Here is a 12,957-nt window from a genome sequence, read left to right as displayed (position 1 = left end):
GCCTGATAAAACTGTCTCCTGAGAGGCTCTGCCAGAGCATGACAAATACAGAGACTAATGCCACCAACAAACCATTGAACTGAGAATGGGATCCCCATTGGAGGAGTTAGAGAAAGGATTGAAGGAACTGAAAGGGTTGCAACACCATAAAATCAACAATACCAACCAGCCAGAGCTCCCAGGGACTAAACCACTACTCATAGACTACACATGGGCAGACCCTTGGCTCCAGCTGCATGTGTAGCAGAGGATGGCCTTGTTGAACACCAATGGGAGGGGAAGCCCTGTGTCCTGCCAAGGCTGGACCCCTCAGTGTAGGGGAATGTCAGGGAGGGAGGTGAGAAGGTGTGGGTGTTTAGGTGGGGGAAAGGGGATAACATTTGAAATGTAAATAAAAAATATCCAATTAAAGAAATATTGTTTATTTCTGTAGGTAGAATTCCATGCTCCTAGAAATATATATTAAGTTCTAACTATCGAACCTATTAATGCAACAATGTTGGAACTAGGGTTGTATTAGTTATTTCCCATAGTTGTGACATATTCCTGATAAAAGTAACATAAAAGATGGCTTTAAAATATTGATGTCCTATAGCAGTGTTTATATTTGCTTGGCCTGTGAGCCTGATTACAAAGGTGTCATCAAAGTGTACTCGATCACAGCTGTCCACACACATTGCAGAGGTCCCAGAAGCAAAGACAATCCATAACATATTTTCACGGGTCAAAATCAGTAAACGCCACCTTCCATTGTGCAGAAGCTTCCGGAATCTCCCAAAATACCAAGGGTGGAGAAAAGAGCAACCAAGAATTCTAAACATCAGTCTATGGGGCACATTTCAGATTCAAACCATATTAAGGATCTTTCAAGATGTAATCAAATTTCGTTCATGAGACTGCGGTGGGCTCTAATCCAGTGGCTTTCATACACAGTGTAACACACAGGAGGATTTCATACACAGTGTAACACACAGGAGGATTTAATGTGAAGACATGCAGATGGTGTAGTGATGGCGAATCAACAAGTCAAGAAACGCCTCGGATTGCAAGCCAACATCTGAAGCTAACATGCTCTCTAAGAGCTTCAAGAGTACCCGACCCTGACAAGACCTTGACTTTAAACTCCACCAGTGTGTGAGGCAATACATTAATTTTATTTTATTTTATTTTTTATTTCACCCAATAATTTTTATTGGATTTTTTATTTACATTTCAAATGTTGTTCCCTTTCCCAGTCTCTTGTCCATTAACCCCCTATCCCATCCCCTCCTCCCACTTCTTCTATGGTGGTGTTCCCCCTCCCCAACCACCCACCCCTTCCCACACATTCCCCTACACTGGGGGGGGGGTTGTCCAGCCTTGGCAGGACCAAGGGCTTCTCCTCTCTTTGGTGCCCAACAAGGCCATCCTCTGCTACATATGCAGCCGGAGCCATGGGTCTCTCTATGTGTACTCTTTATTTTAATCCAAGTTTGTTACATCAGTCCTAGTAATCTAACTCCACCTTCCTTCCCTGACCCCATCCCACCATCAATTGCTGAGATCTCTTTCGGTAATAATAAAGGGAATCTTTAAAAACATGGGGTACCATGCTTTAGACATGAACAAAAACATAACGGGCAGCAAAAGCTGTTAGCGACTTTCCAAAGCAAGTACACAAATGAGACTGTGCTACACTGTCTACTACAAACAGTTGAAAAGTCCAAGACGTGTACACGGGAGGATCATTGAAAGGAAAAAATGAACAGTAGCAGTCTCCTGCAGCGAATACTTGTATTGGGTAGAGTTTAGACATTTTACTTAAATGTCTATATTTTAGATAGTTAAAGATTTTAACCTCCTTTCACCTGAAATAACAAGGTCCCAGAGCTCATAGCCCCAAGGTCTACAGGGGTTCATGTCCAAGCAGCAGCACTGCCCACAGCTGCATCATCTAGAGGCCTTTGTGTATGAGCAACAGCAAAGCTGTCAACTGTGTTACCCAGAAGCCTTTGCACTCAAAAATAGTGCACACACACTGCCTTATCCAGAAGCCTATGGGCCCCAGGCAGCAACAGGGATTGGAAGCATGCAAGGCCCATTTCTCCCACATGTCATTGCTAGAAAGACTGATGTCATCACCTCAGGTAGAATGACACTCCAACTTGAAGTGTGCTTAATAAGCACAGGGTGAGCCTCAGTTTTCCCAGTGGAGGATGTGGGTTTGTAATACTGGCTTCCCGAAGACCCAAGTGGTTTGTAATGAAATTCATGGCACCGTCAAGAAGAGCTGTGTATTCCTAGGTCCTCCAGAATTCCAGATGTGTCAATTGCACAGCTGTTTGCATTCTAGAAAAGAGAGAACTTGTTTATATGTGACAGAAAGTGAAATATTGGCGATGTAATACACCAAGTGAATTTTAAAAATCCTAGAGTGTGGGTGAGTAAGTACTGAATTCCAGATAAATAACTAAAATGTGAATTATGCACAGTCAGCACTTTTTCAGGGTGGGAGGGTGCAGATTGCCCAAATTGCCCAGGTATTGTCTTTATTCTCAGAATGAGTTGGAACATCCAGAAACGATTGTTGTCGATTATCACCATAAATAGACTGATTGGGAATCCTCTGCTATTGTTGGCACAAAAGCACTTGGGGATAAAGACTGCTGTACGAGGATTTCTCCAACAGCAGAGGAGTCAGAATGCTGGGCTGACATTCAGGGCTGTCCAGTGGGCATTAGATGGTCATGACTGGGAACTGGCTTGTCCTGCCTGGTTTTTCCTTATACAACTAAATGTAACCTTCCTCCAATGAGGTTATCACATGCACAGGGCTTAGCGTAAGGCCTCACACCTACTTGGTAGGTCCTGAGAAATTTCCCTCTTTAGTTAACATAATATATATATTGGCTGAGTTCATTAGTAGTTCATTTTTAGGGCTGACAAACCACTGGTATTGGATAACCCATTAGAGGGCTCAACCCTAGAGAACACTGGTTTTCCCGCTCTTGGTACTCATTAATTGCCTCTAACACTTCATGTAGAGGACTTATGAGAATTACCCTGACCGTGCTGGCACAGCAACTTGAGTTGTCAACATTCAGATCTTGTCTAGAAAACCCCATTGTTAAAAGAGATATGGTGGGTTGGGGATTTAGCTCAGTGGTAGAGCACTTGCCTAGCAAGCGCAAGGCCCTGGGTTCAGTCCCCAGCTCCGAAGAAAAGAAAAGAAAAAAAAAGAGTTATGGTTAGAGCTTCCTAGAAGATACACTCTTGCACCATGTAGCAAAAATAATTAAAGACAAAGAGGTCATAGGTTAAGTTGAGAGACGCAAAATAGAAATTTCAAAACTAAGAGCACATGCATGATTTTTTAAAAGCATTAATAAAAGTAAAAGAGTTTCCCTAATATAAAGAGGATTTAATGGAATATTTTCCAAATGGATTTTTGGATTTCCAGTAAAAATATTTTTATGGAAATGGCAATGAAAAGACCTATAATTTTCAATTTTATCAAATGACGCACATGATGTTATATTTCTTGTTAGTTCTGCCCAACCAAAAGTTTGACCTAAATGTATTTATTATGATATTATTAATTGTGCCAGTATCTGTCCTTTCATAATATTCTTTTCACTGAGAGTTGAATGTCCTTGTATAGAAAACACTGTTTTTAAATAGCCTATAAACTTTATGAATGGTAGAAATAATGACAAATCCAGAGGTTTAATATTGAAAGGCAATATCTTAGATATTGTTAATATTTTACATATGTAATGCTTAATCTTAAAGGATATTATGGCTTTGTAGACCAACAAAGAACATATCTAATAATTTTAAAAAATTTACTTAGCCTACTGGTCCTCCTACAGGGTTGCCCTCCTCCTCATCTTCTTCCAGTTTTTCCCTAATTCAACCAAAGGGGCCAGCAGCTTCTGTCCATTGGTTGGTTGTAAATATCTGCCCTTGACTCTTTCAGCTGCTTGTTGGATATTTTGGAGACAGTCATGATTTTTGGGAGCACTCCATAACCTCAGTAATGGTGTCAGGCCTTGGGGCCTCCCCTTGAGCTGGATCCCACTTTGGACCTGTCACTGGACCTCCTTTTCCTCAGGCTCTTCTCCATTTTTGTTCCTGCATTTCTTTCAGTCAGGAACAATTAGGGGTCAGAATACTGACTGTGGGATGGCACCCTATCCGTCACTTGATGCCCTGTCTTTCTGCTGGAGGCGGGCCTTTCATCTAAGGTCCCTCCCTCTGAGTCCTGAGAGTCTCTCACCTCCCAGGTCTCTGGTACATTCTGGAGGGTTCCCCGCACACACCTGCTACTTCCTGAGGTCGCCTGTTTCCATTCTTTCTTCTGGCCCTCAGAGCTTCAGGCCTTTTCCCTCACCCAATATCTGATCATGTTCTTCTCCTTCCCTCCCTGTCCCTTTTCCACACTAGTCCCTCCCTCACTCCCCGCCCCCGCCTTTGATTGTTTTCTTCTCCCTCACTTGAGCCCTTCAGCTTGTTAACCTTATTGAGTTCTGTGGAGTGTATCTTGGGTATTCTGTACTTTATTGGCTACTATCCACTTATTAGTGAGTACCTACCAAGCATGTCCTTTTGGATCTGAGTTACCTCACTCAGAATGATATTTTCTAGTTCCATCCATTTGCCTGAAAAACTCACGATGTCCTTGTATTTAATAGCTGAGTAGTATTCCACTGTGCAAATGAACCACATTTTCTGTATCTATTAACCTAAACCTCCAAGAGCTCTCAGACACTGGACCACCAACCAGGTGGCATACACCAGCTAATATGAGGCCCCCATCACATACACAGCAGAGAGGACTGCCAGGTCTGGGTTCAGTCAGAGAAAATGCACCTAACCCTCGAGAAACTGGAGGCCCCAAGGAGTGGAGAAGTCTGATGGGGTGAGGGCTAGGGGGTGGGGAAATCCTCATGGAGACAGGGAGGGGAGCATGGGGGGGTGAGGTATGGGGGCATGGGAGGTGAGGTAGAGTCAGAGGTTGACTGGTAGGTAGATAAAATCTGAAGTGTGAGAGAGAGAGAGAGAGAGAGAGAGAGAGAGAGAGAGAGAGAGAGAAGAAAAAAGGAGGAGTGGAGAGATGGATCAGTGGTTAAGAGCACTGGCTGCTCTACCAGAGGACCTGGGTTAAATTCACAGCGCCCACGTGGCAGCTCTCAACTGTCATTAACTCCTGTTCCAGAGGATCTGACACCCTCACACAGACATACATGTAGTCAACTTACCAATGTGCATAAAAAATAAATTTAAAAAAGAGACTAAACAAAGTATTTTTTTAAAAACGAAATACAGGGGTTGGGGATTTAGCTCAGCGGTAGAGCGCTTGCCTAGCAAGCACAAGGCCCTGGGTTCAGTCCCCAGCTCCGAAAAAAAAGAAAAGAAAAAAAATGAAATACAAATTGCCACAAAAAATAATACTTAATTAAAAATACATTATAGGCTGGTGAGATGACATTGGCTGTCCTTCCAGAGGTCCTGAGTTCAGCTCTCTGCAAACACATGGTGATTAATCACCATTGATAAAGGGATCTGATGCCCTCTTCTGGCAGCAGATATACATGAAGACAGAGCACTCATGAATGAAGAAATGATTTTTTTAAAGTTTAAAAAAATATATTATAAAGTTCATAGTGAGGCTTTTAAGTAAAAAGGAATCTTCTAGGATACGGAAAGAGAAATAAGAAAAAAGTAGAGGGAAAGAATGGTCAAAGTCCACATTTATACACTAAGATATCATAGTGAATTCCTTTACTTTGTGTAGTAAAATATTCACTAATAAAAATATAAATTGAATATACACTGTAAAAGTAGAGTGAAGGGGTTGGGGGTTTAGCTCAGTGGTAGAGCACTTGCCTAACAAGCGCAAGGCCCTAGGTTCAGTCCCCAGCTCCGAAAAAAAAAGAAAAAAAAAAAGTAGAGTGAAAACAGGGAATCTATTGTCACAGAAGCCATCCACTGTAGAAATGTGATTAAGAAACGATAGTCGTGGTCAAAGATATCCTTTTAGAATCAATGAGTTCGGGGTTGGGGATTTAGCTCAGTGGTAGAGCGCTTGCCTCAAGGCCCTGGGTTCTGTCCCCCGAAAAAAAGAAAGAAAAAAAAAAAAAGTAAGTAAGTAAGTAAATAAGTAAATAAAAATAAATAAATAAGTAGAATCAATGAGTTCTTTTTCAGAATTGTTCTTCTCTAATGGAAATGCAGAGACTGAAGCTGAAGCAAAGGCCATCCAGAGACTGCCCCACCTTGGGATTCATTCCATCCACAGATACCAAACCCTGACACTATTGCTGATGCCAAGAAGCTGTCAGGAGCCTAGTATGGCTGTCCTCTTAGAGGTTCTGCCAGCACTTGACTAATACAGATGCAGATGCTCCCAGGCAACCATCGGACTGAGCCGGGGGTCACCAATGGAAGAATTAGGGAAAGGAATGAAGGTGCTGAAGGGAATTGCAACTCCATAGGGAGAACAATATCAACTAACTGGACCCCCTAGATCTCCCAGATACTAAAGCGCCAACCAAAAAGTATATATGGAGGGACTCATGTCTCCAACTACATATGTAGCAGAAGATGGCCTTATCTGAAATCAATGGGAGGTAAGGCCCTTAGTCCTGTGGAGGCTTGATGCCCTCCATTGTAGGGGGATGGTGAATGGGTGAGGTAGGAGTGGGCCAGTGGGTGGAGAAGTACCCTCATAGAGGCAGGGTGAGGGGGGAATATAATGGGGGGGGCTTGTGGAGGGGAAACCAGAAAGGGAGGCAACATTTGAAATGTAAATAAATAAAATAACCAATAAAAATGAAAAAAAAAGGAAAAGGGTGTGAGAGAGCTGGCTCTGCCACTTGTCTCCTGTGCTGTGGCAAGGATAAGAGAGGGACACCCTCCTTCCCACTCTTCCCAACCACTTGCAGCAGGTGGGAGACCTAGCCCTGCAGTCATGAAATAGAAGAGCTGTCCCAAATAGCTGTCCCTATCACCAGCTGCAGCATGCAGGAGAGCAGGCCTTGCGCTTGACCTGGGCAGCATTGTAGAGCTGGCCCTGGATTGAGGGGACTACAGGTGAGCAAACCCTGATGCCCTGAAGGGGTTAGCTCAGGAGAACTGTCCCTCTGTCTTGTCCGCTATGTAATAGTGTAGTCCAGGGCGGGATTCACTTTCCTCTCTTCTGCCTCAACACAAGTGGCAGACAGGAGAGCTGACCCTGCATCTCCTCTGGGCAGCACAGCAGAGTTGACCATGATGGCGGGTGAGCAAGCCCCAAGGGTGTCAGTGTGAGGGAACTGGTCCTGGGGTCATGAGAGTCGGAGAGCTGGTCCTGTCCATCACCTGCTGCAAAACTCAGGAGAAAGGGCCCTGCGCCTTGCCTGGGCAGCACAGTAGATCTGGCCTTGGTTGTGGGATTGCTGGTAAGCCAGCCCCAAGGGCATCACAGTAGGAGAGCCAGCAGGCTAACCAGCTGAGAAGCCAGGACAGCCTAGGGAATGACATCATCTATAATGGACTAGGCCCTCCCTATCAATCATTAATAAATAAAATGTCTCATAGGCTTGCTACAGCCACATTTTATGGAAGCATTTTCTTACTTGAGACTTCCTCCTCTCAGGTGACTTTAGCTTATATCAAGTTGACATAAAACTATAGAGCGCAAAGCCTTTGAGGACAACGGCTCGGCTGATCTTACATCAGCGGGGATCACCTTGGAAAGACATCTGGGGCGTCATGTGTACTGCTGAGATGCTTGAGCAGAAATCCAGGCAGTCAGTACACACAGGGATGGGACACACACGCACTGTCACCAGTTGGTAGGATCACTGGGATCTGTCAGCCGCTTCTGCTCCAAGTTGGATCATGGAAGGCAGAGAAGGTAGTGCATTCAAGGGCAGGCAGTCTAGAGAATCTCTGAATAGGGTTTAGGGCAGGGGTTCATTTCTTCAGCATTCCCAACTCTGGTCTGTTCTTGTCACATGATAGTCAGTTCTGGTGAAAGTTGTTAGCCTAGGTCATCCTCCATTTGGTGATTAGAGCCACGTAGGTCAGGATGCCTGGAACCCAGAGTTATTCAGCCGTTATTCTAAACTACAGCATCATTGACCATGACTAGAGAGAAGGAACAAACGACCTAAATGGGATGTTGTAAATCCTGGGGGAGAAGAAGAGACTCCTCAGAGGGTATATCTGGAGTTCTCACACAGGTCTGGCAGTGGCATTGCAAGGACTAAGGAAGGACAACTATGCACTTGGACACTCCTAGGGTCAGGTGAGAAAGAGAGGTTAGGAGACACATTTCTTGGCCCACATGATGAAGGTAGTGGTTGCGTCCTCTGTGGCATTCCTGGGCCTCTCCTCCCGAGCCTCCCCCGCTGACTCAAATTGACTGATGGTCACAGAATTCTTTGAGACCTTGGACAGATAGACCCAGAATAACTGAGATGAGAGAGCTTTCTGGAAGGAAAAGGCCATTCGATCAGACATTTGGGTGGTCTGGCCTCATGACAGTGACTTATACTCACACAGCACTGTGGGGGCCATGTGAGTGCCGTCATAACTTTTCTAGAGATTAATCTGCCCTCTTCCATGATAAGAGTGAGTCCGAGGACTCCACCTTCCACATTCTAATCATTTGCTCTATGTGTTTCCTAGCCTTCCCTGAAGCTATCTGTGGAATAATATAAATTAAGATGTGATCAAAGTGGGACTATTATGAGTAAGAAAACATTCCTATCAAGGTAGTAAGGGATTAAGGGGACTCTGTAACTAGGACAAAGAACAAATACATTTCACATGATACGAGCAGTCACCCAGTGTTATAAAAGACTCAACCTTTCCAGAAATTAATAAAACAGAGTGAGAATGAGACTCTTATGATGCAGAATCAGTCTCAAGCAATGATGGATCTAGTGTGACTGGAACCAATGTTTCAACAAACAGTTCACTGTCAGGCTGGACAGGATACCCATGATCCTACTGTGCATCAGTACATCCTTTCCCAGAGGCCTCTTCAGTCGTATCTACTGTTAGATACATAGATGACAGCCTTGGCCTCTGTGATGGATGCCTCTGGTCCTTGTGTGCAACTCACATAGGTGTCCTGAATAAGGGTTGCTTTCCACTTGGACCATCCCACTGTAGTGATTTATCCCTTGGACTTGGACCCCCCTTTCATAGCCCCATGCTTTCATATTATATCCCTGTCATTAACCTGTGGCCTTATTCACTGTCTACCCAGTGGCTATCACTGCATTAAACATAGGATGTTATATGACAAGCATGCACAAAGCCCTGTGTTTGATTAAATGAGCAGCCTCCACCCCCAAAAGGGAGGGAAGGAGGGAGGGAGGAAGTTTTTCCCCATGTTTAGAGACTTCAAGATATTGTTTTTCACAATACATTCAATTGTACTTACTGACAACTTAAAATTTTTGAGCAAAATAAAAAAGTATAAAACAGCATGCTGGTTAGTTTTATGTCAGCATGACAACAAACTAGTCATCTGAGAGCAGGGAGCCTCAAATGAGAAAATGCCTCCATAAGGTCAGCCTCTACACAAGCCCGAAGGGAATTTTCTTAGAGATTGATGTGGAAGGACCCAGGCCATTGGTGGTAGGGCCAACCCTGGGCTCATTGGTGGTAGGGCCAACCCTGGGCTAGTCCTGTTTTCTATAAGAATAGAGGCTGACCAAGGCAGGGGAGGCCAGCCAGTAAGCATCATTCCTCCATGGCCTCTGCATCAGCTCCTTGCTCCAGGTTCCTGCCCTGTTTGAGTTTCTATGCTGAATTCCCCCAGTTATGGGTTACAATGGGAAATATAAGTCAAATAAACCCTTTCCTTTCCATTTTTTGTTTGTTTGTTTTTACTCATGGTGTTTCATAATCGCAATAGAAACTATGACTAAGACAAACACCATTATACTATCACTAAGAAACTTTCATCACTTCTAACCTAAAGGACTTTTTTTTTTTTTTTTTTTTCGGAGCTGGGGACCGAACCCAGGGCCTTGCGCTTGTTAGGCAAGTGCTCTACCACTGAGCTAAATCCCCAACCCCCCTAAAGGACTTCTTAAACATGACACGTGTGAACACTGTAAAGTTTAGTCAAGCTAAGCATCATTTTGAAACATTTTGTACAGCCAAGCATATCGTATTTGGAGACCTATCTCAGCCTCTGAGGACTGGGCTTTCAGTCATGTATCACCATGTCCGTTGAGGTTTGCTCCCCCAGCATAGCTGTAGCCATTTTGTTCCATGCCTGCCAACTATTTCATATTGTTGCTGTAATTTGCCTGCCAGTGATTGCTGACCATATACCCTGTTGTGTCCTGTATGTGGCTTGTTAACCTTAAATTCTTAAATTTATGTAGGACCCATCACATCAAAGTTCAATATGAACTGTTATGTCTAAACTGGCGTGAGTCAGAGCGGACCACCAGGAAAAACGTCCAGCACCTGCATACGAGCTCATTATGGTTTTGGGGGTTTAGCCCTCATAAGCTGACACAGAAAAATGTTTAGGGTCATAGCCTCAGTCCCTGAATTCTGAGCTATGGCCCTCATCATTCAGTCTTAGGGTGTGTGTTCAATCAACTATCCCTGTCTGACTGAGATCAGTGTTCATGTGGTCTGTGGTGTGACGCCTAATCCCCAACAATGCCCATCCCTTATTTCCTTAAAAGCTCTTATTTCCAACTCTGAAACGAAACCTGTATGCCAAAGAATAATATCATCAGATGGGACTACTTAGAAGATATAATCAATCCTTAATTCTAAAGATGTTGGGTTTTTATTGCACTTTTTAAACAGGATGCTTTAATACCCTGCTTCTAGTCCCCATATCACATCGTTGTTACTACCATTATGACTGGTCAGAAAGCTTAGAAACCTTCCTCTGCCTTCGTTATTTTTTTTCATTGGTGTCTAGTCACTGTTCTATTGCTATAAAGGGATGCCATGACCAAGACGACTATTATAATGCATTTAATGGGGGGCTTGGTTACAGGCTCAGAGGTGCAATCCATTATCATGACGGTAGGGAGCAGGGTGGCATGGAGGCAGGCTCTAGAGGAGTAGCTGAGAGCTTTACATCTTAAGCTGAAAGCTGAAAGGGAGACATTGGACCTGACATTAATGTTAATGACACACTTCCTCCACATTTCCTAATCCTTCTAATCCTTTCAAATAGTTCTACTCACTAGTGACTAAGAATTTAAATATATGAGCCTATTGGGGCCACTGTTATTTAAAGTACCACAATCAGTGAGGTTTTTTTTTTGTTTTTGTTTTTTTTGGGGGTTTTTTTGTTTGTTTGTTTTTTTGCATCCTTTGAAAACAAACAATACAAAGCAGAATTTTTTTGGGCTTTTGAGACAGGGTTTCTTTGTGTAGCATGGCTATCCTAGAAGTTTGTGTAGACCAGGCTGGCCTCAAACTAACAGAGATCATCTACCTCTGCCTCCCATGAACTGGGATTAAAGGTGTGTACCACCACCTTCCTGCCAAACCAGAATTTTTAATAAAGAAAACACACACATACAAATAAAACCCATAAGAACACAATATTGGAATCCATAATGCATAAGCAAAAGACCAGAAAAACAAAGAAAAAGAAAAAAAGAAAAAGCCCTAACAAAGCACCATGAGACAAAAGGCCAACAAATATACAATGAGTTACTTTTGTTCTATCCATCTACTGCTAGGCATGGGACCTAGTCTGAAGTGTGGTTAATATACTCTATTGGAGAAAACCAATTTCCCAAGCGAATGTCAATTGGAGGTGCCCTCTTGACTAAGGGAGGGGCCTGCATCTACCTCCTCCTCTCAGCACTAGGACACCATCTGGCGTAAGTCTGTGCAGGCCCCAAAGGGACATTTTTGTGACTGTTCCATCCTACACATTTTTAGAAAATTGCAGTCATCTTGGACTTTTTAAACTCAACCAAGATGTGATAAGTGGAATGGTTACTGTTATAAAGTAGTTGGGGGGGGGGATACTATTAAAACAAACAATGCTTTGTTTTCTAGTTGTCTTTACATGGTGTGTTTTGGTGTAGCATCTTATCTATTGTGTTTTGTAAACATTGGAGGAGCTTTGACCAATTTGATGTAGAGCTGGACTGTAGCTTGCTTATAAGCATTGCTGCTCAACTCCTACTTACGGTGTTGTAACTTTCTGTGAGCACACTAAAAGCAAAACTAAATGTGAATAAAAAGTGTGAAAAATCAGGGTCAAGGAGAACACTGAACACCAAAATGAAGAACAGCAAAGGACTCAGCTTATTTGGGAAGCAGAGTGCAGCATTGTTATTCTTAGCCATATCATATCCGGTTACAGTAATAGTATAGAAGTCTGTAATGTTTGCTTTTCTCTTATAGAACAAAGGGCAGCTTTTTATATCTTACTAATTGAGCCTTTTCTCAGAAGATAAATGAAGGAAAAAAAAATGATACCTGGCCAAAGAAACACTTGGAGTATGAAGGCAGTATTCTACCAAAACTCTAAAAACATCCTCTTGTTTTCAAGGGACATAAGGACATCAGCAAATCTCCTTCAAAAATGTGAAGAAAAAAAACTATAATTAATCAAAAGAAAGTTTCCATCTTAAGGCTATACATATTCCATTCTATGGCTATGTCAAAGTTCAACATATAATCCCTATCTTAGTCTATTTTTCTGTTGCTTAACAAAACACAAAAATTTGGCACTTTATTTTTAAAGAATCTTTACTAGTTCCCAGTTCTGGAGAGTCAAGACTATGACATCAGCATCTGTTTAACTCTAAAGACCTCATGGTGGAAGGAATACCAACAGGAAACACATACAAGAGGCAAGGGGTGGATGTAGAAATTTGGGAGTCATCAGGCTCACGACAGGAAACCAACTCAGTCCTGTGGGTCTCACCCACTCCCTGAGTGCAGCTGTATTGTGACACGAAGGTGGAGCCCCAAGGC

Source organism: Rattus rattus, chromosome 5 (assembly GCF_011064425.1).
Source record: "Rattus rattus isolate New Zealand chromosome 5, Rrattus_CSIRO_v1, whole genome shotgun sequence".
Classification (NCBI taxonomy): Eukaryota; Metazoa; Chordata; class Mammalia; order Rodentia; family Muridae; genus Rattus; species Rattus rattus.
This window is presented reverse-complemented; position numbering follows the sequence as displayed.